The sequence below is a fragment of the Lygodium microphyllum genome, chromosome 25 (assembly GCF_053477565.2).
Source record: "Lygodium microphyllum isolate KBCC chromosome 25, Lygodium_microphyllum_v1.1.10, whole genome shotgun sequence".
Taxonomy (NCBI): domain Eukaryota; kingdom Viridiplantae; phylum Streptophyta; class Polypodiopsida; order Schizaeales; family Lygodiaceae; genus Lygodium; species Lygodium microphyllum.
In genome coordinates this window covers 70,211,816-70,236,568 of record NC_141159.1, presented here as the reverse complement: position 1 = coordinate 70,236,568, position 24,753 = coordinate 70,211,816, and the positions used below count along the sequence as shown (strand labels likewise).

The 24,753-nt window shown below is 41.6% G+C and overlaps 2 pseudogenes across 1 annotated transcript in view; both read right to left on the bottom strand.

Moving 5' to 3' along the window:
- Positions 1-24,753, bottom strand: part of LOC148014354 (uncharacterized) — a 109,501-nt pseudogene that overhangs the window by 36,754 nt on the left and 47,994 nt on the right. Inside the window, exons 10-13 of the transcript XR_015688596.1 lie at positions 18,496-18,579; positions 17,968-18,365; positions 10,965-11,026; positions 10,780-10,849 (exon numbers count right to left, since the gene is read on the bottom strand). The product of XR_015688596.1 is annotated as an uncharacterized LOC148014354 (transcript). The remainder of the gene's footprint in view (positions 1-10,779; positions 10,850-10,964; positions 11,027-17,967; positions 18,366-18,495; positions 18,580-24,753) is intronic.
- LOC148014355 (large ribosomal subunit protein eL30 pseudogene) lies at positions 13,607-14,149 on the bottom strand (annotated as a pseudogene).

Below are 24,753 nucleotides of genomic sequence, written 5' to 3'. Positions count from 1 at the left end.
TGATGAGTGGCGGGGCAGACTGAACTGGCATGGCAACAACTGACGTCTGGCTCTTTAGAGTGAGACTAACGGGCGTGTTGTCAAGACGTGGCTAGTATAGCAAACTGGCATGTGGCACAAGGAGCAATCGAGCTGCTGCAAGTCGTGGCAAATCTGACAGGGCAGAATTGAGCTGAGGAGAACTTGAGCTTCAACTGAACAGAGCCAACGCTGCTCTGATACCAAATGTGAGAAGAGGGCAAGATCGAAGCTCAGCACAAAAACTCAGTAGACATTGTGAGAGTGAAGCACGACACCCAATGCAATAGACTGAGGAGTACTAACTAAAAGTACAAGGTACAACCCTTAAACCTTAGGGTTGTAGCAGGTGTTCACACCCGAACACGGTAAGTGCCCGTAAGTCTGTGTCATAAGCACATACAAAATAATACCATAAGTCTGAGGGAAAAAACCTCTCCTACCGAGAGTAAAAAGTGCCCCAGTGTCCTACTTATCACTTACACTCCTATGTGAGCATGGGTGTAAGTGAAATACCCAACAACTTGGACAAGTGAAAATTTTCCCTACAAGGGCATTGCCCAAGTGACACCGTTGCATGGCATTTTGCATAAGCATAATCACACCTGCACTCCCTCTTACATAACTCCAGTGCATTGGCATTTTGTTCTATAAACAAGCATCTACGCACATTTATCCCTTTTCAATCTTTCTGAATTCACCATATTCGCAGATTGCAAATGGCAATCTCCATGGCAGATCCCTTAGCTTGCCTAGCCTTGCTAGCTTACTCTCCACAAATCTTTTTTATCTCTCCACATATCCCCCATATTTATCCCACATTCCATTAGCCTATTTCTTCGTCATCGACATCCAATAGTGGTAGGGATAGCCTGTTTGTTTTGTGAAAGCCTTTGGGACTAGTTGTCGCGTGCATGCCATGATCAAGTGTATGGATTAATTCTTGCTCATGCCATATGAATCCACACCCCATACGAACGCACCCTTAACAGGACATCCTCAAGCCAACCATACAAACTGACCCTTGTCATGTCATCATAGAACCTTCTAAAAGATATGCCATAACATCGCCTGCATCGTCAATATTGTCATCATAGAACCTTCTAGAAGATATGCCATATCATCACCTACATCATCGATGATATTATCATGGAACGTTCTAGAATATCTTTAGCCGCCCTCTAACACCTATAAAAGGAGGGACTCACCATAGAGCTCCTCAGTCTTGCAAATGCTAGTCTTAGGAGCTCAAGGAATCGAGACCTCCAAGTAAGTAACTTCAAGTTCCAATTCTGGTTCTTGTCTAGTCATGGTATCTACTCTTGTCACGTCTTCCATTATACTCTCGTTGCCTTGTCACCTTGTAATCTCATAGTACGAGATCTTATCTAGTACTATCTTGTATTTTATTCATCCCTGCAAAGGAAAATCTTGTAATTCTGATATCTTGTATCCATACCTACGGTCTCGAGTTGTGGGATTCTTCATATCCTATCGACTCCTGTTGTCTATACCTACAGTCCCAGGCTGTTGGATTTTCCGTATCTTGTTAAGTTATCATTGTATCTTGTGCCCCTATATGGGATTGCTTTGTAATCAAAATTCTTGTAATAAATCTTGCATCTAGTCTAGTCTCTCGAGCACAGTCTAGTGCTCCCATAACAGTTTGGCAAGACTACTTTTTTGCCCTATTGAGCACCATGGAGGCAACCCTTGAAAGAATCATGACCTCCCTTCCAAACCTCCGACAACAAATGCAAGACTTGAATGAACAAGCAGCGCAACTTCAAATAGAACACCCTATGCATCTAGACCCTGCGCTTCAAGAGATACAAGACTAGATCTGAGACTTGCAGAACAACAGAGGAAGTGATCAGTTGATTCCGCATGTTTATCAAACCTCAACAAGAGAACCCAAGATCAACATGCCACAGAAGTTCAATGGTGATCGTTTGAAATTTAGGAATTCGTGCAACAAGTAAAGCTCTATATCCGCATGCAACCGGATAGGTATTTAGATGACGCTTCCAAGGTTGGATTCATTGGGACTTTGCTTTGTGGTCAAGCTTTATCAAGGTTCATCCCAATCTTGCAAAAAGAATATGTCAGTACTTCATAACTATGAGACGTTTCTCTGCATATTCACTTCCACATTTGGAGATGCATACACTAGTTGAGGGGCAGAAACAAAACTTCGGAAGCTAAGACATGGTAACCGCCCTGCCTCTACTTATACGTCTAAATTTAGGCAATTAATCAGTAACCTCACTTGGCATAAGGAGTATTTTATCAGTCAATTCAGATGGGATCTTCGAGATGACATCAATTGTTTGAGAGGAAACAAGAAAAGTGAGAAGAATAAAGGCCTCACCAATGGAACCCTGCCCCAATCAGAGACCCAATCAAAGAACAAACCAAGACCCGAACCGATATAGATAGTACTAAATTCCACCTCTTGACCCCACAAGAAAAGCAAAGACGAAGAGAGAATCTTCTATGCCTATATTGTGGAACCCTAGACACATCGCCCTAAATTGCCCAAATAAGAGGGCAAAAAACCCAAGAGTTGCTGCAACTATCTTTGAGTAAGAAAATGAGGATGTCCGGTTGTAAATGAGACCGTAAAACCGAACCTTGATATAAAAAAGAGTCTCTCGACTCCAACCACACTCCTGGAAACTTTCCTTGTCACAGTCCAAATGATCCTTCTGAGACAGACCCTTTCCCTCAAAGCCCTTGTCGACTCCGAGACCTCCGCATATTTCATTGATGATGGCTTGGTGAATAGATACAAGATTTCAATACTCCCAAAGACCAATCCTGCACTTTAGCGATCACAAATCTCGTATATACTTTAATGTCTTATCCAATCCCACAATCCAATCATCTTTGGGATGCCTTGGCTAAAGAAACACGACCCAACAATTGATTGGGTTAAGCAAAATATTACACATCGTGAAAATCAAAAAAAGTTGGTATATCTAGGAGCCAAAGCATTTATGCACACAATAAGGCAACAACTGATCTACATGATGTATCATATACCAACTCAAGAATCTAGTAAGGATGAGTCAGTCAAGCTACCAAGCGAGTATCAAGAATTCTAAGATATCTTTGAAAAAAAGAATGCAGATCTCTTGCCCGAGCATAGACCATATGATTGTGCTATAGAACTTCATTAGGGAGCTCAACCAAGAGCCCCAATTCTGTTTGTGAAGAAGAAAAACGGGTCACTTCGAATGTGTGTGGATTATCAAGAACTCAACAAGATAACAATCAAGAATCGATACCCTTTGCTGTTGATACTAGAGCTCTTGGAACGCCTTGGAAAAGCCAAGATCTTCACAAAGATTGATCTACGAGGGGCTTACAATCTTGTATGGATCAGAGAAGGAGACGAATGGAATACAACCTTCGACACAAGGTTGTGTTGTTGTGCCATTCGTTCTCACCAATGCTCCTACATATGATAAATGATATCTTCCAAGAGCATCTAGATGATTTTATAGTATATACTTGGATGATATTTTGATATTCTCAAAAGATCCAAAGGAGTATGAGCGCCATGTAAAATTAGTTTTGAAAAAGCTCAAAGAAAAAGAACTATATGCAAAACTTGAGAAATGCTTTTTCCATCAAACAGAAGTGAAATTCTTAGGGTACAATGTCTCCCAGAGAGGAATCTTCATGGACCCCAAGAAGATCGAGACTATTCTTGACTAGTAGACATCTACATGTGTCCGTGATGTCCAATGTTTCCTTAGCTTTGCCAACTTCTACAGGATATTTATCGAGGATTACTCAAAGATAGTCACATTACTCACTAAACTCACAGGAAACTCAAAGTTCTCATGGACCCCAAAAGCCAAGAAGGCCTTCCAAACCCTGAAGACCGCTTTCACCACTGCCCCAATTTTAGTCTATCCAAATCCTACCAAGCCATCTTTCTGGGAAACCAATGCATCAGACTATGCCTTAGGAGCCATCTTGTCCCAGTATGGGGATAATAGTCAATATGCATCGAGAGGCATTCCACTCAAGGCAGTTCTCCCCTCCAGAGATTAACTATCAGATCCATAACAAAGAACTCCTTGCCATTGTAGATGCCTTTGATACTTGGTGTCATCATCTAGAGGGTACAATCCATAAACTTATCCTCTATTTAGATCACAAAAATCTAGAATACTTTATGACAACCCGCATCCTCAATCGAAAACAATTCCGCTGGAGTAATTTCTTATCTATGTTTGACTTTGTCATCATCTATGGCCCACGACGCCAACAATGCCAATCAAATGCTTTATCAAGAAGATCCTACCTGGCACCTAAGAAGGGAGAACAAGCTTTTAATCAACAACGAGCAATACTACTCAAGCCAAAGCACCTCCAACTAGCAGCCATCTCCTATTGTCACCAAGACAACCCTACCTTGATCCAGTTAATCCATGAAGCTATGGCACATGATGTTTTGGCCAACAATGTCAAGAGAAAAAATCAAGAGGGAAAAGGAAATGAAGTTTGTGAGTTTCAAGAAACTAATGGATTATTGTACTAAAAGGATCTACTTTACATCTCTCCACAAAAGCGGAGACTCCAGGTACTCCAACAACGCCATGGCACCCCAGTATCATGACACTTTGGAGTTAATAAGACCTTAGAGCTTATTTCAAGAGATTTTTTGTGGCTCTTGGGTGTTCATAACATATCTTCCCAAATCAGACAAATAAGACTCTATTCTTGTTGTGGTAGATAGGTTCACAAAAATGGCACATTTCATCCCTACCACCAAGATTATCACAGGTACAGTTACTGCTAGACTCTACCTCTTAACACATTTTCACATAACATGGACTCCCATAAGAAAACATCATCAACGATAGGGGTCCCCGATTCATATCTAGTTTTTGAAAGAGCCTTTGCAACCTCCTTGGAGTCCAAGTTATCCACAAACAGATAGTGTAACAAAACGGATCATTTAAGTCTTGGAACAATATCTCCACTGCACTATCAACTACCATCAGAATGATTGGTTTGTCCTTTGCAGAGTTTGCTTATAATAATAGTATCCATGCATCTACCAAGCAAACTTCTTTCTTTGCAAACTATGGCCAGCATCCAAGGATGGATGTACATCTCTCCAATCAAGTAAAGAACCATGCTACCTGCTGAGATAAACCTCAATACCTCGCAGATAAATACCAAGAACTCAAGCAACAAATCCAAAAGGCTCAAAATCATTACAAGCGCTATGTGAACTAGCATCATCTCCAACATCTAGCATACAAAGTCGGTAACAAAGTATGGTTACTCAAGCATAAACTCCAAACAACAAGGCCCTCCACCAAGCTAGACCACCTGAAATTTGGGTCCTTCACTATCATAGCCCAAATCAACCCAGTTGCTTACCGACTTCAACTCCCCAGCACCATGAAGATCCATTCAGTCTTCCATGTTTCCTTGCTCGAGCCATACCATGACTTACCATAGAGAGGAGAGAGATCAAATCCCCCACCACTTGTCCAGATTCAAGATCATGAAGAATTTGAGGTCAAGCATGTCTTAGACTCAAGGGTTAACCAAGGTCGATTGGAATACCTTGTTCACTGGAAAGGATATGACATCAATGATTGCGCTTGGGAACTTGCAGAATATCTTCAAAGAGTATCTCTCAAAGTTAAAGAATTTCACAAGAGAAATCTAACAAGACTTGGACCTAACCACCAAGCCGCTTCTCGTGGAACTCGTCGCTAGAGGAGGGGGTGATGTCACAAACATGTCATGATCAAGTGTACGGATTAATTCTTGCTCGTGCCATACGAATCCACACTCCATGCGAACACATCCTTAACAGGACATCCTCGAGTCAACCATGCGAACCAACCCTTGTCATGTCATCATAGAACCTTCTAAAAGATATATCATGTTGTCGATTGCATCATCGATGATGTCATCATAGAACCTTCTACGAGATATATCATATCATCATCTGCATCATTGATGATGTCATCATGGAACATACTAGAAGATCCTTAGCCACCCTCCAACACCTATAAAAGGAGGAACTGGCCATAGAGCTCCTCAGTGTTGCCAATACCAGTCTTGGGAGCTCAAGGAGTCGAGACCTCCAAGTAAGTAACTTCAAGTTTCAATTCTAGTTCTTGTCTAGTCATGATATCTACTCTTGTCTTGTCTTCCATTATACTCCTGTTGCCTTGTCCCCTTGTAATCTCATAGTACGAGATCTTGTCCAGTACTATCTTGTATCTTGTTCATCCCCGCCAAGGGAAATCTTGCAATTCTGATATCTTATATCCATACCTACGATCCCGGGTTGTAGGATCCTTTATATCGTATTGAGTCCTATTGTCTATACCTATGATCCCGGGTTGTGGGATTTTCCATATCTTGTTAAGTTATCATTGTATCTTATGCCCCTACATGGGATCGCTTTTTAATCAAAATCCTTGTAACAAATCTTGCATCTATTCTAGTCTCTCAAGCACATTTTAATGCTCTCATAACACTAGGTACTTGTCTTCAGTCCATTACTTAATCAATTGCTACCTCTCTCTTTTTTTAAATCATTGTCAAACCAAAAAAAAGAAGAAAAAAAGGTCATTGAGGTTCCATCCATCTTTGCATGACTTGGTAGACCACTGAGCAACTGACATGCACCCTTTGTTCAATGGCTTGGCCACTTTGGGGTGACTACTTGAAATCCCTTGGTCAGATAAACATGGCCTCTGTAGTCTTGGTAGGCCATTGGGCAATCACTGTGCACCCTTTGTCTAATGCCCTTGCTACTTTGGAGTGAGACGCCTTGGGGCAAAAACTCATAAAAACCAAAAACACTCAAAACTTTGGATTAGGCTTCCTTTCTAGCTCAACTTTTGGGCCTGAGACGGGGTGTTGAACTAGCATAAGTATTACATGGTGAATTGGGCACTTAAACAACCCCAAAATTTCTTTAATTAATCAAATCCCTAAATTGATACATGATTCGATAGAGTTTTAAAACGATGAGCGGTATGAGGTCTCAAAACTTTCTACAAAAAGATAGGCTGCCCTCCATTCAGCCTCAATGTTGTTATTGCAGGTTTCAGGTGCTAGAACTTTGTTGTTCATACCCCATTCCCAAAGGACATCTCAGTCAAAGCTGCCCCAAGCTTTCTTCAACCATCCACAACTTCTTTCCACCCTCTCCCTTGCAACCTGTGCCACTTCCTGCATTTTATTGCTACCATTTTGCTGCAGCATTTATTGCTGTGTTTAATTGTGGCATTTTACTGCTATGTTTCTCTACTCGGTCTGTCATCACAAATCCAATATCTATTGTTGCGTTTGTTGCTGCCATACATCTTTGGAGGCTGCTCTCCTACGTTTCAGGATCCATCAAGATTACAACACTCTCCAGGTCAACACTTTTGCCTCAGTCCTCGAGACACAAGAGTTCGAGGAACAATTTTCATTCCTACGCAGTTTGCTTGCTGCATGAGCATTGTATATTGTATATTCAGTCATTCATTCAAATTCCATTGTGTTCATTGTCTCCCAGTTACCCTAAAACTAATTGTATTCTTTTGAATTTATACTTTGTCATACGCTTTCATTTATTAGGGTATTTCTTTATAGCAATCCAATCAATCAGACTCAATATGTCACTACTGCCACAAGCAAACATTGCACGGGATCCACAAAGTGAAAACCTACTTTTAAGAGTACATACAGTTCCAAACTGAAGCAATTATGTTGGCATGATTGTGATCCTTGATATAACTAAGGACTTTGTAAAGTATCTCCACTTACAAGGTAGTACAAAATAATCAAGCCAAATCAGAATCTGGAAAGTCCTAGCCACTTTTAACCTTTGGGGACCATTGAGTATAGAGATTTTTATTCATCAAGAACCCTTTATAGACAGCACTGACCTCCACAAGCCAATAGTGACAAAGCATTTTCTCATTGAAACTTCAATGGTAAAGTATCAAAGTATATTGCAGCAAAGTTATGCACCTACTTGCTGCTTAACCGACAAAGCTTCTTCCCACCCTCACCATCACCAAACCCTGCTTTCCCAATCACCTCATCCTCTTGTTCCCCTTACATTACAATTCCTTGCCAATTGATGCCAACCAATCCCCAGCCGTTATGCTTTTCTCCATGCCTGCCCTGACATTTCCTCCCTGCTCTCCTCATCGTGTTGGAACTTAGCAACTTAGCACTCCCACCCTTTTTATCCCCTTCATGATCATGTCCATCCCTCAAGTTGATTTCTACAGCAGCATGTTATGCCATTTGGCAACTCCCTTTCTTCATTCTTTTTGAAAGCTCACACTTACTCAACTGGTACACCACAGGAACCCTGCTCAACTGGCACACCTCAGGAACCCTGCAATGAAGTCACTCCAATGCCTATAATCAAGCCAATGCATGCATGCGCTTCTTTTGCAGGTCAGCAGCAGCAGCTAGCTATCAAACCATCCAGTATCTCACATCCTCATCATTTATTCAAGCCCCTAATCCATTATGGTCTACTAGTTGCTGGAATCATGGGATCTTCCCATTTCTAAAAAGCAGCACAATAGTTGATCAATCGAGCTATCTGAAAATCCCCCACATAAGGCCCTCTTGAACGTGTGGACAAACAAAGCCAATGTACCACGAGCATGTACAAAGTGCTCAATTACTAAGGTGTAATGATCCTAGGCTCTGCCTATTGCAAACTATTGAGGGCACCGAGACCATCCTCGATGATCATCTACCAAAAAAGTGTAATCACTATCTGGGTTGGCCCTCAGAATAATCAACTTCCCAGCTTTATATATTTCCCACTCTTCCTCCTTCCATGACTTAAGCATTCAAAGCGTGTGCTCCTTCCACTGTTCCAGTCGTAGGCATGTCAAATCCTCACCTTGATATGTTTGTGAAGAGGCCTGTGAAGAGGCCCCTCTATGTGAGATATGCGGTGCTGCATTTGTAGGGGACAGAGTTACTTCGATCAAAGCCCACAGTATTTGAGTCATCTTAGGAAGTACTTGGACTTATACGAGGGTGTGGTCGCCTACTATGTAGTAGACAAGTGTAGAGTCTTCCAAGTTGGTGTTGGCATTTTTGGCTGGAGTAGAGAGTTTGTACTTGAGGATGAAGTAGGTTGTAGGCATGCAAGTCCACAAGAATTGAGAAGGTTTGTCCTTTTGTTATTGCAAACTTGGATCTGTAGCCTTAAATCAACAACTTACATCACCCTAACAACCAAAGTGAGACTGCATACACAAACGTTGATTGCTAAGATTTAGGGCTTGACCTGAGATTTTATGCTTGCATGCAGTTTGAGACCTGTTTCCACAGAAATAAAAGCTCTTCACCTCCTACTAGATGCTTACTCGTTAAGTGTGCAGGTGGGAGCTGCAGTGATGCACTGCCTACATAACAGAGTGCTTAAGGTTTGTGAACCTATCAAATAGGATCTATTCTGGATGTCGAATTGCATTGATGTACACAGCTGCTGAGGCTCTCATATCTTAAGTTCTCTCTGTGCCCACTGCCCAAATGTGTGAGATACAAACAAAGGGAATGCATCATAACTGAATCATGTTAAAAATTCTCTGTATGACTTGACATGTTGCTGCTGTAATAAGCTTTTAAGTTTTTTTCCATCCTCAAATTCATTTGTAAGACGTTGTCACAACTGAAACATCCTGATTTGTAAATCTTGAAAGCCAACAATTTTTACAAGCGAAATGATAGTGCTACATTGGCAAACCCAACTCGTTTTGAGGTGCCCTCCTTGAAAACACTCTTCACTGTCTCCCAGTGGATGACAAGCAGTATATGAAACTTCAGTCAAGTTTTCTCATGTCCCTTCTTCTTTCTCCTGTCCCTTTCAAAGGGCTAGTATGCTTTTCTTCTAACAGGCTTTCCACCTCCTTGTCACCTTTTTTACAGGCCTTTGTTGGGTCTTTGTTGGAACACTGTTGAGGACAGCTTGTGGCTGCGTCAACTCTCTTCTTCACCTTTCTTGTTTACAAGTCATCTGGATTGCCAGTCAGACTTTTTCCAATCACCTGTCCCACCTCTTTTGTGGATTAAACGTAAGAACTAAAGGGAGCTAGATGATGCAAAGAGAGAAATCATGGACACAACGAATTGAGAAATTCAGACCTTAGCACTAAGGAAAGAAGCAAGATGCAAAATTGTGAGGTTTGATTTAATAAGAAGGCTTCATACAAAGTTGCACTCAAGGTGCTCTATGTAAAAGATTCACCAGTAGTTTCCCTATATGAAGCCTATGTTAATAATCTTTCTGCAGTTCAATATTTCTTTAGTTCCAATCCTTTTCCATGTCCTCCCACTTGCTCATACACTGTTAAGTGGCTTTCAATGTTACAGAGAGTCAAGACCCATTCAAAATTGCAACCCCTAAGTATGTGTTCAGATATAAACCTAGCAAATGCCATCTTGAAATCCAGAGGTTTCAATGTCAAGGGGCCAAGCCCCTCTTGATGTGTACCAAAATAACAGAGTGCAGAGCTAGGACAGGATGTGTACCATAATAACAGAATGCTGATGAACATACATTCTGACCGAGACCTAGAAGCAGGCCCAATAAATTTTCAACGTCAAACCTCAATCCCAGATGTCTATCTTATAATCTCTATAAGCATGATGCAGGTTTTGTTAGCTACACAAGCCCTTAGCAAAATTGTTGATATTAAGATATTCAAAATACCTAACGAACAGTGTCAAAAAATGCATCCTAACCTTTGCAGAGAGCAATCGTCTGTTATCTTCTCTAACCAATTCCATGAAAGCAGCTTCAAGTTCCTTCTCCCTGGTAATGAGCATGAAGTAACGCCACCATTACAAACCTATAAAACATGAAATCCTTCCATTACAAACAAACGATACTTATATGACAACATAGAGTCCCACAAAAGCATCACAACCTGAGCATTGCTGCCCTTCTCACTTCAAGAGCTCTCGAGAGCTCCACCTTTAACTGCTTCACCTGCAGACACGCATTCACATTCTTGTCCTCAAAATTTCAAGACATGTTGCCTTACATCAGTCTAGACTTCAGAGCAATGCACACATTTAAATCACCAAGGGGATCAAAAAACAGCAGAAAGGATCCTTCACAGCCATTTTGTTTTCTCCAACAAACAAGATACATGCTGCTAATTATAGCATGTTCCATATGATGTTGAATGGAAGGGGGAACTCCAAGCAAGACATGTGAGAGTGCACAACGGAAGAAAATCACGAACACGGAGAGAAAAGTAGAGGAGAAGAAACAGCAGGAAGAGAAGAAAAATCTGCATTGAACAATGCAGGAAAACTGAATACAAAGAGGACTGATCAGACGTTGCATGCAGCCCAAGGTGTCAATGAGGGCAAGACAGAGACTGTGACGGAGTGTGCATCCCACATTCCTCACCCAGACGAAGAAGAATGCAGGAATCTGAACATGTGTGAGCCTGCCAGAAAGAAGAATGAATCTGCCAGATAGGAGGGGCAGCTATATAGAGCTGAAAATCCCCAAAACTGGCCAACTGCTGAAAAAAGAGACCATAAATGCTGGCCAACCTGCAATGAATGCTGCAGAAAATGCAACTGCCAATAAAAAATGGTTATCGCCCTCATCCTATGGTGTGAACATAACCAAAGATGAGAAAAGAAATGCACCAGCCAATGTGAAAACACCTAAACCAACTAAAAAAGACATGCATGCTCTAGATTGAGCTGCCTCTTCTGTCAAAATACGGTAAACATGTCAAAGCTCCTAATGTCCCCGTCTAACTTAGACTGAGTCTCAGAGGTAGTAGATGACAATGCATGACAAACATGATTGCTAACACCCCCTCTCAAATCCTAAGATGTGGCTAAAGGCCAAAGAAGACCATCAACATAGACCGCTGATGAAAAAGCTCCTCACAATCCTAGAAATCCCCCTTTGAAACACTAGGGGCCAAGGAATCCACAGCCACATCACCAATGTGGTTCCCCTCTAAAAGGAATGGCAAGTATGAGGGAACCACCAAAGGAGAGGATGGGGGATGGAAAGGAACCTATGGAATAGAAAGTGCACAAGCAGGGGAGAGTATAGCAATAGACAACTACCTCAGATGGCCCTGCATAAGAGAAGGGGAATGGAGCCCATAGAGATTTCTCGCATACCAACCTATCACTAGTCCACAATCACTATTGGTGACATCTGTTCAATGTCTATTAGTGGTGTTGGAACTTTGCCAGTATTGCCAAACCATTCCTCCTCTTCCTTTTCGAAAGTCCTACATGTTCCATACTTGGGCTTTCCACTCCTCTCAATTTGGCCTTACTAGACTTGGTACCCAAATTGCCTTTACCAAGCATGCTATATTTATTGAGGATTCTTATTTAGGAGTTGTTTTAGCCACCGACTAGCAAGAGAGTGGGATTTACAAGCTCCATTCCCCTTCTCTTATGCAAGGTCCTCCAAGGCAATTGTCTATTGCTGCACCCATTCGCGCTTGTGCACCATCTCTTTTCCATCCCCCACCCTCTCCTTTGGTCGTTTCCCTCGTACCCCCCATCCCTTTCATAGAGGAATGATCTCGACAGTGCAGCTATGGATTTCCTGGCTCCTAGTGTTTCAACAAAGAGGGATTCCCAGGATCATGAGGGGCTTCTTCTTCATCAACAGTCTACATTGATAGACTTCATCCGCATTGGCACTCTTCACTACTAACATCTCTTCTTAGATCCTCAATGTGGTTGAAGGCCAAAGAAAATGTTGATCCAAGGATGAAGCATCCATTGAAGAAGGTTGCTTCAACACATGGATATGCAAGAACATAAAACTCATAGGTAATAGCTAGTGTGGAAGTAGAGAAAGGCTCAAATGATTTAGGTTCATCCTTCACTCCCAAACAAAGGTGAGGATACTTCTTCCGACATTTCTCCTTGGAATGTGTTCCCTTCCTACAATGTGGATATCTAGGCTTCTACGAAACTATGCTACAGCCTAAAGAATGCTCCTATGTCTCTTTCTTGGCTTGGCCTTTGTTTACTATCTTCTCCTCCCCCCCCCCCCTCCTATACCTATAGTAAATGCTTTCATGGAGTTGGATCCGCTAGCTACCTCTTTGGCACACTTGTCATGCTCCAAGACAAGTAGAGCAAGCTCCTCCATGTAAAGAGGCTAGTATAGAAGACATCATATTGTGGACATATCCTCTAAAGCAGGGTTGTCTTCATACGTAGTATGGACTGATCCGTATAGTACAATCTATACGGTACGGTAAGTTACATATCCGTACAATTTGGTACGAAAAAATGGGCACTTTTTGGCCACACTACTTTAAGTCTACAACTTTCTTTTTTTCTTTCTCCTTTCTTTTTTTTCTTCTTCTTTCTTTCTTATTTCTCCCCCAAACTTCTCTCTCTCTCTCTCTCTCAACCTTCTCTTTCTCTCTTTTTTTTTCGTAAAGTTCTCTCTCTCTCTCTTTTTTCGTAAAGTTCTCTCTCTCTCTCTCTCTCTCTCTCTTTTTCGTAAAGCTCTCTCTCTCTCTCTCTCTCTCTCTCTCTCTCTCTCTCTCTCTCTCTCTCAATCAAAATAGATGGGATTCATTTAAACTCATCGCATCAACAGATGCCTGAAGTCCTCATCTTGAAATACAAGAAGGTGGCTGTCTAAGCCCTCAAATTCTCGATTAACAAGTAAATGGAAGCTTGATAGTCAAAATCATCTCAGAGCTGTGCTACTCTGCTGGCATGGTTCTAATGATATCAGAATCACTAGGATCAGTGATGCTGAGACAGCACACTCTGTAATATCTACCACAAGGTGTGCCAAGATCTACATTGTTTCCAGTATAATGATGCACACCAGTCTTTGAGAGCATGGCATAGTACTCGATTTCTGACTTCCTTAAAGGGGGGCAGTTGTTTGCAATGATGACAAGCTTACCCTTGCCACCACGCAGTGACTTCAAAGTCGTCTTATATCCCAAAGTGTACTTTCCACTCTTCATCACAAGGGCTAGCCTGTTATTGATGCTTTCTTGGGCCTTTTTCGTCTTCTTTGCTGTCACCATGGCTGCAGACGCACACGGAGGCTGCCCGCCAGGCTAGATCACGAGAGGGTTTGAGAGCTTCAGAGGATCTCTCTCTCTCTCTCTCTCTCTCTCTCTCTCTCTCTCTCTCTCTCTCTCTCTCTCTCTCTCTCTCTCTCTCTCTCTCTCTCTCTCTCTCGCCTCTTCCTCTCTCTAGTTGCACTAGTACCACGTACAAAAGGTTTGATACTATACCATACTTTAGGTATCGTACCTTATGTATTAGTACCATAAGGTACCAACTTCATGGATGTGTCTTTCCCAATCGAACTGCACTTTGGGACGAGCTAAATGCTCCTTATATTAATATGATTCTCCAATGAGATTAGGTTATTTGAGATTCAAACAATTTCTCTCAACCTTCTCTCTCTCAAGCCCGCACTTCTCTTATTTATATGATCATGCATGTATGATGTATCTACTCCCATATATGTAGTTATAAGTTGTAGGTAGCAGTAGCGCATTTTGCGCATTCCGCATTAGGTTTTGGCATGTTACCCTCAAGTACTCATCTTATATACTCTAATAGCATTGCTATTTAGACTTGAAATATCTATTCTATTATCTTTTGTCCAAAATAATCAAGTATTTTTTTTATCGTACTAATATCGTATCGTACCTTGTAAAATCTTAAGATACCATTTAGTACCGTATTTTATCGTACCGTACCGTATCGTACGTGACAACTATGCGAGTCTAAAGATATCATCCTGTCAAGGAAGGAAATCTCATCCCTCATTCCTCCACCTGTTAATGTGATCCTTCATGGAAGGAGTCATCAGCAACGAGCATTTGTAGTTTCTTCTCAAAAGTAATCCGGTGCCTATAGCTAGTGTTGGGCCTATTTTAGATCCTGACATTTTTCCTCCAAACTATGTAAGTATTCAGCCTTCAAAGCCTTACTAGAGGAGTATGATGATTTGTTTTGGATGCCTACAACCCTTCCCCCTAACACGCAAGTGGACCACCCACTCAATCTAAAGCCCCATTCTAAGACAATGAGCAAGCCATCTTATAGACTCTCCAAGTGTGAATATGAAGAAGTTGCAAAGTAAGTTACAAACAAAGAAGCAAGAATTGTCCATACTTCTGCATACCTGCCGCAACCTGTGCACATGCACTAGGACATAATCCTATGAGCTCATCATCAAGAGGAAAGATCGAGCTCTAGAATTGCAGCGATCACATAGGATTCATTGATCCCATACGAGGATCCTCCATAGGATGAGGAATAGGGTGGATAACAAACTCCCAAAGATTGAAGGTGTCAAGAATACATTCCACCTTACAAGACCAAAGTTGATAATTGGATCTATCCAAACGGTCTTCTTTGGAGAGAGAAGGAACAATGAGCACCTCACTAATGGTGTCATCATAGGCAGCCTAGAGCCAAAAGGACGGACCTTGTGGGAGACATGAAGAGAGGGGGGAGGAGATGGCTGCTCCGATCTATGTGACCTAGCAAGAGAGACTTCCCGTTCAGAACTAGGCTGGGACCTCCAATCTTCATGATGATCACACCACCTCTCAAAGGGAGTATGAGTAGACTACTTGCCTAAGTCATCAAAACCTTGGAACTAGTGATAAGACATCTTAGTACAACCTACAAACACACCAAAGTTGTTGCGTTTTAGCTAAAGGAAAACCCGAATGGAGGGAAAATCAGCAACACCTGCAAAAGAAGCATTTACAGTAGCAAACACTAGGCTGAAATTTGAGTTTGCAGCAACAATGAAGTCTCCCCTTTGGCTGGAAACTCTATGTCCTCACATAAGCAAGGATACCATGTGAGAGTCCACAACAGAAGATAATCACAAACATGGAGAAAAAAGGAGAGGATAAGAGATGGCAAGAAGAGAAGAAAAATCTGCACTGAACAATGAAGGACAACTGAATACAAAGAGATCAATCCCTACACGCAGCCCAAGGCGCCAATGAGGCCACTAGATCAAGCTGAATAACGATGACAGCACCTGTGACGGTGACAAGGACAGTGACCGTGACGATGACGGAGACAATGACAGAGTGTACACCCAGCAGTCCTCACCGAAGACGGAGAAGAGCTCAGCAATCTGAATGTGTGCGAACCTGCCAAAAAGAAGAATGAATCTGCCAAATAGAAGGGGCAGCTATGTAAAGCTGAACATCCCCAAAACTAGCCAACTACTAAAAAAAGAGGCGATAAATGCTGGCCAACCTACAATAAATGTTGCAAGAGCATCATCAGCATTTGGCAATTGTGTTCAATGAACTCTAGAAGCACACGTTGGTCGTTAATGACAAGAAATGTGAATTCTTTTTGCATGAGACTAACTTATTGGCTCACATTGTATCTACTGATGGTATTCGCATGGATCTTACAAACATAGTAGTAAGGGAATGCCATTCCACCCTCTTGGGAATGGGGGAACATGTTCCACCCCCTAAAAAAGACTAGGGAACGGTGGAACCTGAAGGAGGAACATCTAGCAAGGAAAACGACTAGAGAAATGAGGGGAACATGAAGGGGGGCGCTAATGAAATGTGAATTCTTTTTGCATGAGTAGCTTCCTGGCTCACAATGTTTCTACTGATGGTATTCGCATGGATCTTGCAAACATAGTAGTAGGGGAATGCCATTCCACCCTCTTGGGAACGGGGGAACACATTCCACCCCTAAAAAAGACTAGGGAATGGGGGAACCTAAAGGAGGAACATCTAGCACAGGGAACGACCATAGAAACAAGGGGAACATGAAGGGGAACGCTAAAGGGAAGTCTAAGCTACCATTCCACCAAAGGGGAACAAAGAGGAAAAAATCTCGCCTATGTTGGATGTCCATGCACCATTGCTTTTGCCCCTCCATAGTAATATGAATGGATCAATTGTTGCACTCAAATAGGTGTACAATTCTCTCTTTCTCCAACTTGTGCTGCCTTCAGCTATCTTGATGTTTCTCAACTCTTTCATCTAGTTTGATCTCAGATTACAGTTTATTTTGGGTCTTATGTTTCATTTTGCCGTAACTAATGTATCATCTAATGGAGTTTTACAAATTCTACATGTTTCTTTTAAAGAGCTTTTGTAAGATATATGAATGAAAAAATATAGACGTATATATATTATGTATACAGTGTAAGTCATTCCCCTTCACATTTCCATTCCCTTAAGAATCCCATTCCTGTTTGCCCAAGTCCTCTCATTCCCATTTCCTGGCTACTCTGCTTGCAAAAGTTGATGGTATATGTACTTGGCCTCACTTGAAGAATGAGCATAAGATACATAGCTTCTTGGGATTATCTTCTTACTATCACTGATTTATTTGTCACTTTGCTGAAATTGCATCACCCCTTCATGCTTTACAAAAAAAGGGAGTACTCTTTAGGTGGACATGTCAGAAAAGTGTGGAGCAATGGAAGCAGAGAAGACACTGCTGATAGAAACTGCAAGGAACATTAAAAAACCAAGAATACAAAGAACTCAAAGAGAACAGACTCAACGAATGGAATCCATATACCAAGGCTCAAGAGTAGTACAATGACACAAGCTGAGTGTAGAACCAACAGACTGCAGCAGACTCCCTCCTCTCTCCACCTAGAAGCAGGCATATTGTAGGGTGTGCAGGAGCAGCCTATGACAGGCTAAAATAAATACATAAAATTTGACTGATTGGCCAGCAGCTGTAAATATGGATTGTAACTTGCTTATGGTATGAATTCATTTGAAATCCCATCTAGCCATCTGGAAGCTTCACTTTTACGTTTTTACACTGCCATTGGTTGCCTAGAGAAGTATATAGCTTTTTATTTTACCCTCAGCCATAAATCAAGCCTCAAACAAGTAGTATCAAAGACAAACATAGACAAATGAAAAGCACCTGTTCCACTAATCCTATGACACCAACCGCATGAAGTATCTTTCCAACTCGAATATCTTTTTCGCAAGCATTGTCTTTCTCCCAACAGCCATCACCTGTAACAGCAGGGCTGTCTTGTAGAAAAAGTGCATCCTTTTTAGACTGCTCAATGACAGAGCTACTCATAGATCGCTCACAAGTCTTATGCCAAATCAATTTGTCATTTGAACACTCTGAAGAAACAGAGAGCACTTGGGAATGGTACTTCAGACGTAACTCTTGCAACTTGAGTTCATTCACAAATTGGTAGCCCACAGAAGCAGTAAGGACTAACTGACTGCCATCAAAAGTTGCACTAGCTAATGATTGCAGCAGCACCACAGCATCTGCTGCATCTTTGGCTGCCAAAACTGCTGGCCCTGTGACCAAAAAAAAAAAAAAAAAAAAATTCAGGAAAGGCCTGCATCTATCAAGGCAAGAATAGTTGGAGATACATAGATATTGGCAATGCTAAGGAATGTCAGCATACAAAAAGTCAACTTAATTTACCATGAAGCTCCAAGAGAGCAAGTGTCGTGCGGAATAGCATGCTTCGATTCCCCTCATATAAAAGCATATCCCAGACTCGTAAAACTGTAAGAAACAATCATTCACACAAGTCACAAATGATTTTTACTGGCAGAGTGTCTGTCAGACACCACACTTAACCTGTCAATTCTCCAAAGATTAAGCGCTAGTTGACAACTGGAACCATTTTTGAAGGTAACTATGATAGCTACAACAATTCCTTGCAACTCACACATGGCTCATTTAAAACCATCTGGCCCCATATAGGAACAGTCCACTCAAATGACACATGAAAAACGCTTTTGGGATCCCTATCTATTGTTAGCCAGCATTAGGTGACAAATGTCTCTTTACTGCTTAGCTTGTTAGTTAGGTGCTTGAGAAATTATCCCTGCTATATCCACCTGTGCCATCCCCCAAGGGACAATAGTTAAGATCCTTACTTTAAAGTTTAGCCTGACCAATGTGCAATTGAAATTCCATTGCAACAAGGTTTCAAGCAAGTAAGTAACAAATCCATAAAGCTGATATCATTGTTACAAATGTGACCAAACAATGGAAATCATGGTACTGTACAATTCTGTGGGACTTACATGGCAATTGACCTGAGACAAAGTCGTTCAAGTAATTTGAGTTACAGATGTCATCCTACCTGCTGCTACAAGAACCTAGCTAGGAACTCGCAAAAATTGCACATAGGCTGAAAAGCCATTCTAAAGTTTTTTATCCACAGGAGAAAAAGTTTATTTGCTAAAGCCTAAGATTGGAGCACAAGTTCTACAATTGCTACTAATCCATCCATAGATATAGACTTGTGGAGACTAGAGATACTTGATGACCTTAGCTTATCACGAATTTGGCATGGCATCTCTGAAAGAAAAAACACCAACCCCAATTGATTCGTCCAAAGAACCTGAGAACAGTGATTCAGGGTAACTCAATGCCCCTCTAACCAACCTAAATACCATCATCCATGCAAATAATACATCCAAGAAAATTCTTCATAAACTAATCAAGGGCAGATGTCAACATGGTGTAACATGGTTAAGCTAAGAGCTCAACTGCCACTGCCAAACGTGATCAGTTAAGATATCACATGCCCAAGAAAAATAACCTAGCTTGCAGCTGAGAACTCTTCAGAGTAAAGAACCAAGCCAAAGCTTGTACCAACAGTTTCAACAGAGTTTGAATGGAAGGTGAAGAGCCAAAGGTTCACCTAGCAGTAAGCCCATGCAAGAAAGTTCTTCACAGATTAGTCAAGCACAAAGGTCATTATATTGTACCATAGTTAAGCTAAATGCTCAATTGCAACTGCCAAATGTGCTAAGCCAAGCTATCAATTTCTCAAGAACATGTTAGCAGTCATGTCTCTACGTGTCCCTCTCCATGTTCATCTCCTGGTTGTAGCCTCAATCAGTTGGATAAGGATCCCTGAAGCTCTGGCACTAGTTATGTCTGTCCATCTTTCCAGCCATGCTCAGCAGTGTTCATCCCTGGCACTTACATGGCAGCAGTCCATTCAATTGGCCACCCAGCTCTGGCCTATTTGTGTTCAGCTTCAGTCACCGGCATTTCAGTGCTCATCAGATGCCAACAGGTCAGATATTATTGCCCCAGCAGGTCAACCATTGTGGCAGCCCATCAGCCATTTTCAGGTTGATTGGTCCGTCGGACCTGCTGCTCTTTTTGGGCTATTTATGCTCTCTCTCCAAACTGCTGTCATCATCTTCACTCCAGCCAGTCATCATGTTCCCTTCTCCCTCATGGTTGGTTTTTTTCATGTCTGCTATTCCTGTTAAGAGCCCTCATTCAGCTACCCTTCCAGCTACTCATGCAAGGGACCCAGTCCGGCCATCAGTCCCTAGTGCCTTTTAGTATTTTCAGTTATTTGTTGTTTCCTAGCAAGATGTTTTTGGATTATGGTCTTGGGAAACATGACAGTTTCTTGAACTTCAGATGCACCTACTTTTGTCTCATAGGCCAATTTGGCCTTTTGTAGACATTAATGCAAAGGCCCAGTCCGGCCATCAGTCCCTAGTACTTTTTAGTATTTTTAGTTATTTGTTAATTCCTAGCTAGATGTTTTTAGATTATGGTTTCCTTACTCTATTTGGGAAACATGACCTCTTGTAGATGTTAATACAACTTTCTTTCTTTCCTTCTTTCTCTCTCACAACAAATTCCCTTCAAAAGAATCAAGGTATGCTAGTAGCTAATGGGGAGATACAACAGCAAAAGGGAAAGAGAAATTGGGGAGCAAATAGGGAGTCCACCTTCCTAGACCCATCAGGTCACATCATCCATACTCTAGGCTGCAAGTGACTTTTCTTGTGGGAGATTTTAACGCCGCAACATAAAACACACAATGTAATACACATAACTTTGAGGATCCAAGGAGGCTATCCAAGGGACCTGAAATTTTTAAGTTTTGCTTAGCATTTGAGTAAGTTATTAATCAAATATGCAAATGTAATTATTGGCTAGCTTCTATGACAAATTGGCCTACCCAATGTAATTATTGGCTAGCACAGTTACTTTTCTAAGCAAAAATTTTAAAGATCAATTGATTTTCAGAATTAATATTCTGTATTTTTTTTAATTGGGCTGAAAATTGCTAGAAAATGGATAAGGAAGGCTACCACTTGGCAAAACTTCTCGTGCAAAATGTAGGAATGTTGTTTTGGGTTGAAAGAGAGAGAGAGAGAGAGAGAGAGAGAGAGAGAGAGAGAGAGAGGCTCACACCCTTGGCACGACTGGGTCCTTGCAGGTCCGTTGAATTTGGAAAAGGCCTCGGCTAACCACGTGTACCATCTTCTGATTAAAGATCATCAATGGCTGGTTACTAAAGCTAATACTGTATGGGGGTTACGGAAATCTCAGTCATGGTGGAAGGCAATTGTGATGGAGGGCTGGGTGAACAAGACACCTTTCAAATGCAAGGTCTTTCTTTGGAGGGTAATGATTGGTGGTCTTCCTCTTGCCTCGGCCCTTTCCAAGCGTCGAATCTCTAATGGCAATTGTTTCTTCTGTACCACTACGGTGGAATCGGCCCGTCATCGATTTATCCCTTGCCCTCTCGCTAAGAAAATCTGGTCGCTTTTGTCAGCGGTTTGGCGAGCTATGGTTGATCTCTCGATGAGCCCTTTCGATTGGGTTTTTGTACGCCCAAAATACCCCACACCGGCACAGTTGCATATGAAGATCTTGTTCCATTTTCTTAGATACTGGGGATGCTGGCACAATTGGACCACTCGGAATGCCTTTCTTTTTGATTCGGCCTCTAATGTTCCGGGACACATTGCCAGGCTTAAAGGCCTCTTGCTTTGGCAGATAGATCTCATTCGGCACTCTGACTTGCTCCCTCGGGAAGACTTACTTCCCTGGCATATGGCAATTTCCTCGGTGTCTTTGCCATGACTTGTGTATCTCTGTCCGCGTTTTGTACTGACAGTTTACACATGGTGGCTTAGAGCCATCGTGTATCTTGTAATCATGTAAACTTGTACCTTTTTTTCGTAATTAATACAATTACCTTTTACGAAAAAAAAAAAGAGAGAGAAGCTGAATTTCAAGCGAAAGCTACTGAGGAGGGGTTTTTGACTGTCATTGCCTGCTCTTGGGGTTGTTTCCCAACCATTGGAGACCATTTTGGTGAAGACGATTGCATATTCTTGACCTAAGGACCTCAAGGGGAAAAAGAGAAAGTCACCCACTAGAGCTTTGGGGTAGCAAGATGTACCAAAGGAAATGCCAAGACCATCTCATGATATTCTCAATGTTGCTAATGACCAAAAGCAATTGATTCCAATGGGGCAACCAATGCATATGCAAGGCTAAGATGGTAGTGCCGATGCAATAAGATATGGGCAGTAAGATAAGCATGCCGATGTAGGCCATCTCGGATACTTAAGTGGTGGCTCAAGTTTCCAAGCAATGGCTGGAATCCTTCAGCCATGGGAAAGCATAGACCGAATGTTCATAGTACACAACCACCAAATGAAGGTATCAAAAGCCAAATCTACCCGGGAATAGCAAATCAAATGCAAGATCCCATCTATAGTAATGTTGGCATGACACTTAGGGCACAAAAGAATAGCATGTTTGGCAATGCATCTATGCAGCCTGGTATGTTTTGGGCCTATGGGACAACGCTGGTTATGTAAATGTATAATTTAATGCTGGTCAAATGTCAGAACAGCAAATGCACCCTTTTTGCAACCACCTAACTATGATAATCCCACACCACTTGGCAAACCAAAGGACTACAATGAGGGTGGTAAAGGAGCAAAGTTTGAAGTATTTAATGGGGCACAAGATAGGTTGAAAGCATTAGCTTTCATTCAACAGTTTCATATTGCCTATTCAAGAGGGAACTTCGCAGAGTCCTCAAAACTCTAAAAGACAACTACTTTTCTCAAGGGGAAATGTGTTGCAATGGTGATCTACCATCTTGATGCAAGGAAAAGCACTATCAACATGGGTTCAATTTAAGCAAATATTTGCTTCTACATGGTTGACGAGCACTCTTGAGGTGGATGTTATGACAGTATGGCATACCGTTAATGTATCGCAATGCAAGAATTTAGGGCACTATAATAAGAAGTTTCATGGTGCTGCCCATTATTGCTTATCATGTTGTCCCCATTTTTTAGTAGATTGAAAATATTGTTGTGGTTTTCCTAAAGAGATTCAGGATTTTTACATTAAGACCACTGTGAGCCGCATGTCACAACTCATTGAAACAGCATGTATTGCTTATGCTTTCCTGTGCAAAAAGCCTACAATTTTTGAGATGGGGAAAAGTCACTGAAACCAACTTCCAAAGTTGAAACGAAGGGTGGATCCATAAATAGGTTCCAAAAGAAGCAAAAACAACAAGGAACATCTTAGAAAAGTGTTGCCCATCATATGGAATAAATGGCTGCCAGCAAATGTTTTATTTGCGAGTAGGAAGGGCACATGGCTAGGAGCTGTCCTAATAAACAACCAACAAGTAAGGCTGAAAATAAAGAGGATAGAAAGGGTAACAAGCCCAAAACATCGGCTGGTTTGGTGCTTGATGTGGTTAGTGACCAGCCCAATGATGGTTCTATTGAGCTTTGTAGAGCATGGGGAAAAGTTAGGGACCAACATATATTGATATTCTCTTTGATAATGGAGCAAGAGCCACTTTTATCTCCACTGACATAGCAACCTGTCTAGGCATTAGAGAGGATGAGATGGAACCCGTGGGAGAAATTGGAATGCCCTGCAACAAGGGCCCGCAAAGCCTATCACATGGTTCATTGGGAAGCTTACTTTACACATTCAAAGTTATGCGGACAGCGAAGAGTTATTTATTACACCACTTGAGGATTGTGATGCATTGCTCGATATGCCTTGGTGTCATATAGTGCATGCAGTCATTGACTCCCATGATCCAACATTAGGACAACACCCATATCCTTGACATAAATCTTCAAGGGAAATCAATCCTACTTGCAATCTCTCCAAAATCATCAATCCGTGGGATGGGAAACCAACTCTTTATCACGATTTCATTCAAAGCATGATAACCAATGCAGATATGCCATGAACCATCTGTTTTGCGCACTAATAGCACCAGGGAATAAAATAGAGATGAGCTGGGCTGAATTAGCTCTTTTTCTAACAACTTATTTACTTGGCTCATTATCTCCTCTTTTTGGGCTGCGCTTACCCGATATGGGGGTTTATTCGAAGGGCAATTGCTAGGGATCAGATGTATGGCATGATCCTCAATCCTTTCAAGTGGTAGTTGTCTTGGAATTGATTGAGAAAGACCATCAGCATACATTTTCAGAAATAACATGCAATCTTTATGCAACTCAGGCACATTTCCTGGCAACAATATTCAACCATATTGATTTGAAAAGTGGATCACAAGATTCATATTAGACCACAAGATGTATCGAAGATAGCTTTTAGGACATCTCATGGATGGTATGAGTTTCTTATCATGCCATTTGGGCTTACGAATGCTCCTACCACGTTCAATCTAATGATGGATCACATCTTTAGACCACATAGAGCATTTGTTGGGATTTCTTTCAAGAGATAATCTTTTCAAAGAATGAGGCACAGCATAGGAAACACTTGGCCGTAGTGTTCTATGAGTTCCCTAAGCATCACTTGATTATCAATGACAAGAAAAGTGAATTTTTCTTGCACAAATTTCACTTCTTGGGGCCATTGTTTCAACTGATGGGATTGAATCCTGCA